Raw genomic sequence first — 14,541 nt, 5'->3', positions numbered from 1 at the left:
TGAAGTCAACAAAATAATGATCCAAACATCACTAAATAAACAAAGGCTACTTACTAACAAAGAGTTGTGTTTAGGTCACTCTCCCAAAGCTATGAATATCACTATTCATATCACATCCCAGTTCTCCAGTCTACAGAGTAACTTGATTATTTACTTCATGAGGAAAAATGGGGGCAATTATTTAAAATGTTCACAATACACTAAACTACAAAAAATAAAGTCTTAAAAGGCAGGAGAAATCTGACTATTAAATGAAATTAAATAATAAAATAAAATGACCACAGCAGGCTAAATAGAAACTGTTTTCTCAGAAATTTAAGAAAACTTGCCATTCTAGGTGGGTTAGACATTTTTCCAGCATGGGCTCATTTAACAAATATTTACTGAGCATTTACTAAAAGGAAAAAGACAAGAATGTTTACCTTTGAGGGAGCTAATACTGTAATTAGTAAGGAAAGACAGAATGGAAGACAATGAAAGGCAATTATAAACCTGTACAGAAATTAATATAATGTTTAAATCTATACACTTAAATCTGTATACTTTAACTCTGTATACTTTGCATTATAGTAATGTAAAATACTGTTTGGTGTGGAATTGGATTAGTTAGAAAAAGTTTCTTGAATTTGCAGAAGACCAGGAATAAGGGGGCTAGGGGAGCTTTAAAAGCAGAGGAGGAAAACAGGACACAATAGATGCAAAGAAATAAAATAAAATGACTACAGACTTGTCATCCAAATTATATAAGCAAGAAGACAATGGAAAGATATCCTTAAAGTACCAAAGGACAAATTGTAGACCTTGAATTCTCTATGCAGCAAACACATTCTTCAAAACCTAAGGACAAATAAAGATTTTTTTTTTTTCAAACAAAATCTTAGAGAATTTGTTACCATCAAACCTGCACTACAAGAAACATTAGAGGAAGTTATTTAGGCAGAAAGGAAGTGAAATCAGGTCAAAATAGGGATCTACACAAAGGAATAAAGAGCACAGGAAATAGTAAACATAAAAGTTTTTATTATTTAAACTTCCTTAAACTATAACAACGTTAAACCAAAAATAATTAGCTACAAATTGTAGAATTTGTAACATATATAGACATAAAAATATGTTAGCAATAACTTAAGGTCATTGGGGGAAATGAAAATATACTGTTGAAAGGATCTTTTTTTTTTTTTTTTTTTTTTTTTTAAGTTTTGAGAGAGAGTGTGAGCATGGTAGGTGCAGAGAGAGAAAGGAAAGAGAGAATCCCAAGCAGGCTCCATGCCATCAGCACAGAACCCCGATGTGGGGCTCGAACTCACAAACTGCAAGATCATGACCTGAGGTGAAATCAAGAGTCAGACACTTAACCGACTGAACCACCCAGGCTCTTATGTTACACAAGAATAGGGATGATATCATTTGAAGATAGACTGCTGTCTTAATCAGTTTAGGCTACTATAATAAATTATCATAGACTGGATGGCTTAAACAACAAACATTTATTTCAGACAGTTCAGCAAACTAAGAAGCCCAAGATCAAAACACTGGCAAATCCAGTGTTGAGTAAGGGCTCGCTTCCTGGTTTACCAGACAGCCATCTTCTCATTGTATCCTCACACTGTAAACAGCAGAGAGAAAGAACACGCTCTCATGTTTCTTCTTATAAGGGTACAAATCCCATTCATGAGGGCTCCACCTTCCTGTCCTAACTACCTTCCAAAGGCTCACTTTGGGGGTTACGATATTAACATACAAGTTTTGAAGGGACACAAAACATTGAGGCCACAGCAACTGTGATAATTTAAAGATGCATATCACAATCCTTACAGCAATAACTTAAAAAAAAGGTATATCTAAAAAGCCTACAATGGAATACACCAGAATGCTAAATATTAAGTTAATCTCACTCAGTTAAAGAAAGTAAGGAAAAAGGGACCCAAAAAATGGGGCAAATGAAAACTAAATAGCAAGATAATAGGTTCAAATTTAATCAAATATGTAATGATATTAATGTGAATGGTTTCCTTTCCCTGCTTTCTTTTTAACTAATTGAGTATACCTCCATTTTCCTCCTTCCCATCTTTTGAGCTATTGTTGTCATTCCTTTGTGAAGTGCCTTGGTGTAATTTTGTTGCTTACGTTTATCCTGCTTGAAGATCTTTAAGCTTCTTGGATTTCTATTCTAATTTTCCAGAAAAAAAAATCACTTTAAACTGTTTTTAAATGTTTCTGGTTTTAATTTCTGGAGGTAAGCCCATATCTGTAAGAAATATGATAATATTGCTGCTTTCTTTTTATCAGTTTCATATACCATCTATGTCCTGCTATAATTAGATCAGACTTACCTCATTCCATATCACTTCTCTCCCTCTCTTCTCCATATACTTGTACCACTAAGGCAATCAGAAATTAAAGGAACAAGATGCTGGAGGCCAGGGGAAAAATGAGAAGAGCTGAGCCAACATTCTTTAGTCACTTTTTCCCCTCGAGGCATTTGCTAAATCTGTGCACAAGTAAAGCTAAGTTTCCAGTAAAGAAACTGAGCAGAAGGCCATGACTAAGAGGAAGAGAAATCAGTTTTTGACAGTTTTGTGGAGCTGAAGTGACATAAATTAGAGACTTAAGAAGTAAAGATCCTGGAGAGGAAAAATGGGAAGGAAACAGAATACTGCTCTCTCCTTCCCTCAACACAACTTGCTAGATTCTTAAGCTACAATGGACAAGAGGCTAAGAAGACAAGCAAAACGCCTCTGAGATGCAGAACAGGGTGTTAAGAAGTTTTGAGATATAGAGGAAATAAAGATTAGAATTCAGTGTCCACCTGAAAGAAGGGGCCCTAATCATCACTCCAAGGCTACACATCTTTGTGATAGGATACCATAAGGCAGCAGTGCACCACCGACAGCCACAGCCTTGCCAGCGCTGAACCCTGAATCTAGCAAGCTCTGACGGGACAAAGATCACTGCCACTCTATCTGCCTTACAAAAAAGAGGGTGGAGGGGTTAACCTCTTCTTAGAGAAGATAAGTCATCCAGAACCTCCACAATTTTTATCCCCATTAGGCCAAAATTACCAGGCAGGCTAAAGGAGAGGATCACATGACTGAAGGTCAAGATCCATAGATGATCCAGACGTTGACATTATCATGAAAGGACTTTAAAACGGTTATGATTAGTAAGACAAGAAAAAAAGGGAGGAAAGATTAACAATATTGATGAGAGACAGAAAATTTCACCAGAGCCTTAAAATCTATATTATTTTAGGGGCTGGGTGGCTGGGCTGAGCCTGGGTGGCTCAGTTGGTTAAGCATCCGACTTCGGCTCAGGTCATGATCTCACAGTCCGTGAGTTTGAGCCCTGCGTCGGGCTCTGTGCTGACAGCTCGGAGCCTGGAGCCTGCTTCAGACTCTGTGTCTCCCTCTCTCTGACCCTCCCCCGTTCATGCTCTGTCTTTCTCAAAAATAAATAAATATTTTAAAAAAAATTTTTTAAATCTATATTATTTTAAAATGGAGGGGAAAAAAATCAGAAGCAAAAAATATGATTTTTAAAGTTAAGAACTGCATAGATGGTTTATCAGCAAGAGAGGATTAGTGATGATAAATCAATAGAAAATGTCTAGACTGAAGCATGAAAAGGAAAACAAAAAGATGTAAAATATAGAAGACTATTCGAAATACGAAGCATACGGCACACAGTCCAAAGGCCCACCCCAGCAGTTCTCAAACTTTTTCACCTTAAGATATCTTCATGCTTTTAAAAAATACTAAGGTCCCCAAGTGCTTCTGTATATATGGTTATATTTATCAACATTTGTCACATTAAAAATTAAACTAACAAAAGAATTTAAGCATAAGAAAACATAAGCATGTATCACAGTAGCCTTTGAAACAGTGATGTTTTCATATATCATGTAGTCTCTAGGATACTATACTATATGTTCTCCTGCAGAAATGTGAGTAGAAGAAGTTAGTGGTATTACGAAAATCATTTTGAATTTGTGACTCCCATGAAAGGGGTTTAGTCTTTCCGTAACAGGGCAGAAACAACATCTAAAGACACCATGGTCAACTATTTCTTAGCCAAAACTAATAAAAGACATCAATCCACAGTTTCAAGCCCAGCAAACCCCAAGCAGGGTGAATACAAAGAAAACTATACCTAAATACATCAGAATAAAACTACAGAAAACCGAAAAGACAGGAGAAAATATTAAAGGAACAACAATAACATTAAACAGAAAAGATATGTCAAACAACAACTGAATGATACCTTGGCAGTTCCTCAAAAAATTAAAAATAAAGTTACCATGTGATCCAGCAATTCCACCTGTAGGTATACACCCAAAACAACTGAAAGCAGGGACTCAAAGAAATATTTCTACATCTATGTTCATAGTAGCATTATTCACAAAAGCCAAAAGGAAGAAGCAACCCAAGTGTTCGCTGACAGATGAATGGATAAACAAAAGGAGGTACACCTAAGATAAAACATTATTCAGCCTTAAAAAGGAAGGAAATTCTGGCACATATTACAACATGAATGAACCCTGAAGACGTTACACTAAGTGAAAGACACCAGTCATAAAAGAACAAATACTATATGATTCCACTTACATGAAAATACCTAGAATAGTCAGATTCAGAGACACAGAAAGTAGAATGGTGGCTGCCAGGGGCAGGGGAAAGGGGAGAATGGGGAGTCATTGTTTAATAGGTACAGTTTGGGAACATTAAGAAGGTTCTGGAGATGGATGATGGCCATGGCTGTACAACAATGTGAATATACTTAATGCCAATAATCTATATAGTTGCAAATGGTTAAGAGAACAGGTCAGTAGTAGACTTGCATTAAAAGAAATGCTGCAGGGGCGCCTGGGTGACTCAGCTGGCTGGGCGTCCAACTTCAGCTCAGGTCATAATCTCACAGTTCCCCGCAGCAGGTTCGCTGTTGTCATCCTCTGCCCCCTCTCTCTCTGCCCTCCCGTGCTCATGCTCTCTCTCTCTCTCTCTCTCTCTCTCTCTCTCTCTCTCTCTCTCTCAAAAATGAATAAACAGGAATGGTCAGTTGGTTGGGCATCCAACTTTGGTTCAGGTCATGATTTTGTGTTTCATGAATTCGAGCCCCGCATCGGGCTCTGCGCTGACAGCTCAGAGCCTGGAGCCTGCTTCGAATCTGACTCCCTCTTTCTCTACCCCTCCCCCGCTTGTGCGCGCTCTCTCTCTCTCTCTCTCTCTCTCTCAAAAAAAGATAAACATTAAAAAAAATTTAATGCATAAACATTTAAATAAATGAATAAATAATAAATAAACAAACAAACAAATGCTGCAGAGAGTTCGTCATGCAAAAACAAAGCAATCTCAGAAAGAAGCACAGAATGGTGGAGGAAATGAAAATTAACCCAAAAGGGTAAACAGTAATGAATGCTGACTCTAAAAAATAATAAGGATAATGTCTTATGGGCACTAAATGACATGCAAAATTAAAATTCATGACAGCGATAGCTTAAGAGGTAGGAGAAGATAAATGAAAATCAAGTGTTCAATGATCCTAGCACTGTCATGGAAGTGACACATGTAATAATTTATACTACGATCTATGAGTCAAAGATGCATATTGTAATCCTTAGAGTAATTCCTAAAGATTAAAAGAAGAGCCAATGAACAGGAAAAGAAAAAGTCAACTATCATGAAAAGAAAATCCAAGATTTTTAAGTTCAAAGAAGCTCTCTTTTCGGTATAAAGTCTACAGAGCAGCCATTCTGAATATACAGTTAACTGAAAAATGTGTTCACCTAAGTCCTTCTTAAGGCAACTACTAGAGGAAGAACTCCAACCAAACTAAACGCCAGGAGAAACTTCAACCAGAAAGACTGGCAGGGCTCTAGTCTTTCCATAACAGGGCAGAGCATATTTAACTGCAACTCTAAGACAAAAAACAAGATCAGGTTAAAGTCACAAAACATAGTATATAAATATAGTATGTAAAAATTACACAACTAAAAAGAGAAAAGAAAAAATAGAAAGCAGCATAAGCTAGAAGACTGCTTCATACCTAATAACTGGGAGTCAAAGCTAAGCAAATCAGGTACACACCTCCAATCCCTAACCTAAAAATCCCTGAAACAGAAATGTTTCAGAATTCAGAATTTTCCAGATTTTAAAAAGCAAGTAGGGTGCATATTTCGTACATTTCCTAACATCCCCAGTGAGGTCTTAAGAAGCATTCCCCTCATCTATCACATTAGTATTTCTGCAGCAAAATGTAGGAATATTTATACAACAGTAAATATAAAGACTATCACTGGGGCGCCTGGGTGGCTCAGTCAGTTAATTTAGCATCCAACTTCAGCTCAGGTCATGATCTCACGGTTTGCGAGTTCGAGCCCGCGTCAGGCTCTGTGCTGACAGCTCAGAGCCTGGAGCCTGCTTCAGATTCTGTGTCTCCCTCTCCCTCTGCCCCTCCCCTGCTCACGCTCTGACTCTCTGTCTTTCAATAATAAATAAACATTAAAAAAAAAATTCAAAAAAAAAAAAAAAAGGCTATCACTACCTTAGGTCAATGCTTGTCAGGTTTTGTTGCCGGATGAATTTAGACAAGCTTGGACAACAAATGTTTTCAGGGCCTTTGGATTTTTGAACTACAAATTCAATACAAAGGAACCACAAGATCAAAAATACAATTTTTTTTTTAATTCAAAGAAAAAAGACACTATGAGATATGGCTTACAGTAGTAACTTCCTCCATGCCCCCCCCCCAAAACACCTCTTTTACTTAATACTAAGTTATTGTTGAAGGACTACAGAGCTCTAAATTTCCAAGTGGTGGTACTTGCAGAGTAAATTGCTGATGAACATAAAAGTCACTAGGGGGCAGCAGAGCACAAGGAGTGTCCCCGGAAAAGTGGTGAAACTGACAAAGTACTTACATAGCTAGAGTACCAACTGCTGGAAACATTTCATTCACTAACACAATAAAAGACTTACCGATTAACCTGTAAAATCTGCTTCTAAAGCTTCATTATATTCCTTCATTATTTTTTAGTTTTAATTTTTAAATAATTTCACACTGCATGAGTAATACTGAGAACTCCTGTAATAGCCTTTACGCAGAATTCACCAATGTGTAAGTTTGCCACATTTGTTTTATCATTCCTTGTATGTATATATACATTTTTATTTTCCTAAACCATTTGAGCATATGTTCATACACTGAGCCCTTAAAACCGCAGTGTGTATTTCTTCTCTTACCTAACGACAGCACAGTTAGCAAATTCAAGAAATTTACATTGATACAATTATAAGCTAAGTCATAGTCCACATCCCAATTTTGTCAACCGTCCCAATAATATTCGTTAGAGCATTTTCATTTCTTCCTGGAGGGTGTCCCATCCAGGATCATCTATTCCCTTCAGTTGTCGTGCCTCTTCAATCTCCTTTCATCTAAACTAGCAGCTCTCAGACTTTTTAGATACAGAAGCCCTTTACATTATTAACAATTGAGGACTCTAAAGAACTTTTCATATGAATTCATATGAACATATGAATATACATACATATTATCATTAGAAATTAAAACTGAGAAAGTAAAAAATTCATTTAAAATTAACAACCCATTAAACATGTTAAAGAATATATTTTATGTTGGGGCGCCTGGGTGGCTCAGTTGGTTAAACGTCAGATCTCATGGTTCGTGGGTTCAAGCCCCTCATCGGGCTCTGTGTCTGACAGCTCAGAGCCTGAAGCCTGCTTCAGATTCTGTGTCTCCCTCTATCTGCCCATCCACTGCTCATGCTTTGTCTCTGTCTCTCAGAAATACATTTTTTAAAAAATGTTAAAGAATATATTTTATGAAAAATAGTTATACATTCTAAAACAAAAAATAGAACAGCTTGTTTTACAGTCATGCAAATCTCTTTAATGGCTGGCTTAACAGAATACATCTGGATTCCATAACCACTCCTACATTCAATCTACTGCAGTGCAGAGTTTTGGCTGAAGGATAGGAGGAAAACCCTCATACACATGCAGTTGGAAAAACGACAATGTATTTTTAAAGCTTTTCCATGTATTTTTATATATATACATATATACAAATTTATGTTACAACCTCAAAACTTTATGAGTTTCAGAATAAAATCCATTTGTCTTACACTTTGAATGAATGAATCTTGTACCCATATGATTTTGTATCATAGGGCGTTGGTCATCTGAAAAATACTGGTTCACTTGGTTTTGTTAAGTCTTTCAAATGTTGACATATTTCATTATACACCCTCAAAAACTCACGCTAATCAGTATCACCATCCAGTCTCATAAGTTTCTAAGTACTGTCAACCTTTAGAAGGGCAACAGGCCACATCTACGAAAACATAAACTTGGAACAATAGTAAATCCCACACAAATAGTGCAAATAATAAATCGGTCATTCTATACAACACAGCAATAAAGATGGACTTGGGGCACCTGGGAGGCTCAGTCAGTTAAGCACCCGATTCTTGATTTTGCCTCAGGTTATGATCTCATGGGTTCATGAGATTGGGTTTGTGAGATCAAGTCCTGCATTGGGCTCTCTGATTCTCGCTCTCTTCCTCTCTATCTGCCTGTCCCCCATTCACACGTACTCTCTCTTTCTCTCTCTCAAAAATAAATAAACTTAAAAATAAGTAAACTAAAAAATGGACTTTAATCACAGTAAACAATATTACAGTATCACTGTACATCAGAATTGCTGAAATAAAAAGAGGCGACAACACCAAAATGCTGGTGAGGATGCAGAGAAACTGGATCTCTCATGCATTATTGGTGGGAAGGCACAGAACAGTACAGCCATTCAGAAAAATAGTTTGGCAGTTTCTTAAAAAACTAAACATACGCTTATCATAAAATTCAACAACCGCACTCCTGGGTGTTTATTCCAGAAAAATGACCACCTATGTTGACCAAAAAATACAAAAATTTGTATGCAAACGTTCATAGCAGCTTTATCCATAATAATAAGTGAAAGGTTCTTTCTCTTCTTGATATCAAATATGTGCCGTCTTTACCAACACCAATTGTCTGATTCTCTGACACCAATTCTGACACTTACTACTGGAGTTAATGTCAGACCCCACAAGTTAAGGGCTTAGTTCCAGAAGAATGCCCCCACTTCAGACACCAGCCACAAACAGGGTACCCAAGCCACTCAGATTATGCTTGATCGACTACAAATTCAGGGGTTCCTATGCCCCTCTTCCAGGTCAGGTTCAGTAAGTCACAAGAACAACTCACAGAACTCAGGAAAGCACTTACCACTACTGGTTTATTATAAAGGATACAAATCAGGAAGAGCCAATGGAAGAGATCTATAAAGCTGACATGGGAAAAAGGGGTATGGGTAGCTTCCATGCTCTCTCCAGGCACATCACGTTCCCAAGCTCTTTGATGTGTTCATCACCTTAGAATCTTTCCAAATCCCATTCTTTAGGGAATTTTATGATTGATTAAATCAGTGGTCATCGGTGACTGGATTCCATCTCCAGCCTCTTTCTCCTCCCCAGAGGCTGGGGTATGGGGCTAAAAGTTCTAACCCTCTAATCAAAGAGGTCTTTCTGCTGACTAGACCCCATTCTAAAGCCACCTAAGCATCCCCCAAGAGTCACTTCGTTAGCATAAGCTGAGGTATGGCTGAAAGGGATATATGTTAGGAACAACAAAAGATGCTCCTATCACTCAAGCAATGCCAAGAGTTTTAGGAGCTGTGAGCCAGGAACCAGAGAAAAAGACCTAATATAGATTTCATATTATACCACAGCTAAGAAACTGGAAACAGGCTAGATGACTTCCAACAAGTGGTTAAATTGTGCTACATTCGTATCATGGAATACTATTCAGCAACACAAAAGATTAAGTTATTAATACACAGAACTACTTGGATGAATCTCCAGAGAATTACCCTGAGTGAAAAGAAAAGTCTAATCCCAAAAGGTAACTAATACATACTGTATGATCCCATTTATACAACAATTTTGAAATTACAAAATTTCAAAAATGGAGAGAGATCAGTAGTTAGTAGTTATGAGGTGGGGCAGCAGGGAGGTGAAAATGATAATAAAAGGGTAATGCAAGGGATCCTTATGGTGATGAAACTGTTCAGTATATTGATTGTGTTGGGAAATACACCAACTTACATGAAATAAAATTGTACAAAACTAAATACACATACATAGATGACTACAAGTTAGACATAGAAATATGACTAACACTGGCAGACTGTATCACGTCAGTATCTTAATTTTAATGTTGTACTACTATTTTACAGAATGTTACTACTGGCAGGAAATTGGATAAAGAGTACCTAGGATATCTCTGTTATGTCTTACAACTGTATGTGAACCTACAATGATCTCAACAGAAATATCAATTAAAAAATCAGTATACCTAAAGAAAATCTGAATATTGTTTTTATAATTTAACATAAAACTCAGAAGCCACAAAGGAAAAGACTGGTAGATTTTACTACAATAATATGTTAAAGTTCTCTATAAAAACTTGCAATATAGGGGCACCTAGCTGGCTCAATCAGAGGAGCATACAACTCTTTATCTCAGGGTTGTGAGTTCAAGCCCCACATTGGGTGTGAGATTACTTAAAAAAAAAAAAAAAGTCACGTGTCCGACTTCAGCTCAGGTCATGATCTTGCAGTCTGTGAGTTCAAGCCCCACGTCAGGTTCTATGCTGACAGCTCTGAGCTTGGAGCCTGCTTCAGATTCTGGGTCTCCCTCTCTGCTCCTCTCCCACTCACACTCTGTTTCTCTCTGTCTCTCAAAAATAAATAAACATTTAAAAACATTTTTTAATAAAAAAATGAATTAAAAACAAAAAATTAAAAAAACACTTGCAACATAAATTAGGTCAAAAAACAAAATGAGAAAATGTATTTATAAAACATGTAACAAAAGCTTAACATACATGATATATAAAGAGTCCTACAATATCAGTAAATAAAAGCAAACAACCCAACAGAAAATAAAATGGACAAAGTTTATGAGTTTCCAACTGATAGCAGAAGAAGTAAAACTGGTCAATATACATAAAAGATGCTCAACTCTTCTGATCATTAGGAATTGTGAATAAAAACGAAAATCAAATACTATACAATAGTGTTCACCAGCACCAGTGAATGTTAGCTTCCAACCCCTCTTGCCTTCAGGCCTTCCCAGGAAGCTCAGTATTCTGAATGCTGCATGTAAGTATGTCCAGCAGTGTCTGGAACATAGCAGGGACTCAATAAATATTTACTGAGTGAAGAAATTAATGTGATTCCTCAAAAGTCAGAGGCAAAAATGTCAGGATGGGAAACCAAAAGTCCATCCAAAAGTCCATAAAAATAATGAATAAATTGGCAAGAATGGTCAAAATCAATTCTCTCAGAACTCTTGATACTAATCAAAAGCTTGCTGAAACCAAGGGAATGATTAATCAAGAAAAAAACAGCTGAATCCCAGTGTTTGAAAAAATCTCCATCAAATGATTAGCTTACCACTAAGTTAAAGGAACATATGCTTCCATGGCCACACCCAACAAATAATACAGACAACAAAATTAGTTCAGAAAATTCACTAAACAAACAAACAACTACAACAAGCAGCAACAACAAACCCTGGAAAGGGTTATGATATTCAAAATGTCTGGTTTTCAACAAAAAAATTATGAGGCATGCAAGGAAATAATAAAGTATGGACCATACATGGGAAAAAAAAAAGGAAACAGGAAAAAGACTTAAAGGAAAGACAAGACTTAAAGGAAACTATGAGAATAATGTCTCACCAAATAAAGAATGTCAATAAAGAGATAAAAATTACAAAAAAAAAAAAATAAAATGGGAATTCTGGAGTTGAAAGATGCAATAACTGAAATAAAAAATTTATGAGATGGGTTTACTAGGAGATTTAAGTAAACAAAGAAATAATCAACTAACTTGGTGACTGATCAATTGAAATTATCCAGTCTGAGGAACAGAAAGCAAAAACATTCTGAGGAGCAGAAAGAAAAAAAAATGAAAAATGTGTACCAACATACACATTACGAAAGTCCTAGGCAGAGAGAGAAAAAGGAACGGAAAAAATATTTGAAAGAAATAATGGACACAAATTTCCAAAACTTGATGAAAGACATGAATATACGCATCTAAGAAGATCAACAAACTCCAAGTATGGAAAACTTAAAAGAGATCCATACTAACGCACATTATAATAAAACTTTAAAAGACAGAATCTTGAAAGTAGCAAGAAAAATGATTTGTCATGTACCGAGAAGTCTCAGTAAGATTAGCAGCTGATTTTTCATCAGAAACCATGGAGTCCAGAAGGTAATGAGATGACATATTAAAGCGCTAAGAGACAAAACTGTTAACCAAGAATTAATTATCTGGCAAAACTATCCTTCAAAATTGAGGAGAAATTAAGACATTCTTGCCTAAATAAAAACTGGAAAGAGTCCATCATTAATAAATTGCCTTATAAGAAAACTAAAGAGAATTCTTCAGGCTGAAATGAAAACACAGTAACTCAAATCCACATGAGGAAATAACATCAATAAAGGTTAACTACACAGGTAAATATAATAGTCAGTATTAATGTACTCTTGGCCTATAACTCCTCATTTTTCCTATCTGATTTAAAAACAACTGTACAGGGGCACCAGGATGGCTCAGTCAGTTGAGTGTCCAACTCTTGATTTTGGCTGAGGTCATAATCTCACAGTTCGGGCTTTGCACTGACAGCACGGAGCCTGCTTGGGATTTTCTCTCTCCTTCTCTTTCTGCCCCTCACCCCCTCAGAATAAATAAATAAACATTTTTTTAAACAACTGTACAAAACAATAACTCTAATCTGTTCTGGTGGGCACACAATGTATAAAGATATAATTTATGACAACAGAAAGACAAGAGGGAATTCTGTAGGAGCAAAGTTTTTGTATACTGTTGAATTCAAATTGGTAGAATGCCATAAATTAAGATGTTAATTGTAATCCCCAAGGACAACCACTAAGAAAATAAGCGTAAAACATATAGTAAAAGAAAAGAGAATGAAACCAAAGTATTAAAACTAGAAAATACCTAATATAATAAATATTTATTTTATAGAAATATTTATATAAATACAATATAATAATATAAATATATAAAATATAAATATGATAATATAATATTAATATACATTTATTTATTTAAATAGATATAAATATAAAAAATACATAATGGAGAAATTTAGGAACAGAAAAAATATAAGATATATAAAACAAACAGGAAAATGGCAAAAGTAAATCCTTCCATATCAATAATTACAATAAATGAAAACAGATTTGTCTTTTAAATTAAATGGCAGAGATTGATGAAATGGATTTAAAATGAAACAAAAACAAACAAAACAGAATAAACATGATCCAAGTATATACTGTCTTTAAGAGACTCATTTTAGGGACACCAGGGTGTCTCAGTTGGTTAATCATCCGACTCTTGATTTCAGCTCAGGTTCTGATTACACAGTTGGTGGGATCAAGCCCTGCATCAGGTTCTGTGCTAATAGCAGAGCCTGCTTTGGATTCTCTCTCTCTCTCTCTCTCTCTCTCTCTCTCTCTCTCTCTCTCTCCCTCTCTCTCTCTCTGCCCCCCCCCCACTTGCACACATACTCTTTCTTAAAATAAATAAGTAAACATTTTTTTAAAAAGAAAGAGACTCATCTTAGATCCAAAGACACAAATAGGTTGAAAACTAATGGATAGAAAAAGATATTCCACGCAAAGAGTAACCAAAAGATTCACAGGACAAACCAAAAGAGTTAAATTTAGACAAAATAAACCTGAAGATAAAAACAGTTGCAAAAGAAAGAAGACATTACATAATGGTAAAATGGCCAATCCATCAAGATGATGTGATAATTTTTAGATAAACAGCATAATAGTGGTAGCATTGTCGTCTCTATTTTACAGGTTCAGAAAACTAGTATCCAAACACTAGTCTGCAGACGTTCTTTCTACAATAATGTACTGTCTACGGTAGAAACAGAATCAACCTTTTAGTGCCTTAATAGGAATCAACATACTAAAAATGAAAAAACTATCATTTTTTTATATTGATAGTGAGTCTCTGGTTAATCTTTAGCCTGTTTATGCTAGTCATCTTTTCAGTTCAGGAAAGGGATATACTAAGTGTACTAACCAAAACATTCAGGCCAAGAACTGTAAACCATGACTAAGATTTGCCTTTAGTCATCTCATGTTCCTTCAGAACACATCACACCTTTGAGTTAACAGCTATCATACTCATTGTTTTTCCCAAAATGCCATGTTTCAGAAGAAAGTGAAGATCACCAAAAAACTCCAAAGTTTAAGTTTGTGAGGTTTCTAGAAAGTGTTGAAGTTCAAAACATTACAAAAAACAAGTTAGTGAAAAAAGCAGGATACAAAATCCATGACACCTGTACAGATATTAATGAAATATAAATACATACAGCATATATATCCATAAATAGTATAATACAAACATAACAGTATTTATAATAAAAATATT

The 14,541-nt window shown here is 35.7% G+C and overlaps 1 protein-coding gene across 7 annotated transcripts in view; it reads right to left on the bottom strand.

The window, feature by feature from the left end:
* Positions 1-14,541, bottom strand: part of EXOC6B (exocyst complex component 6B) — a 609,008-nt gene that overhangs the window by 536,467 nt on the left and 58,000 nt on the right. The window contains exon 1 of one of the 7 annotated variants that reach the window (XM_078444599.2): positions 9,282-9,410. The exons of the other annotated variants lie outside the window; for them this stretch is intronic. The gene's annotated coding sequence lies outside the window, so the exon portion shown is untranslated. Of the gene's footprint in view, positions 1-9,281; positions 9,411-14,541 lie in introns of those variants that run through there. 7 annotated transcript variants of the gene reach the window in all.

This window comes from Panthera onca, chromosome A3 (genome assembly GCF_046562875.1).
Source record: "Panthera onca isolate mPanOnc1 chromosome A3, mPanOnc1 haplotype 2, whole genome shotgun sequence".
Classification (NCBI taxonomy): domain Eukaryota; kingdom Metazoa; phylum Chordata; class Mammalia; order Carnivora; family Felidae; genus Panthera; species Panthera onca.
This window is presented reverse-complemented; position numbering and strand designations above follow the sequence as displayed.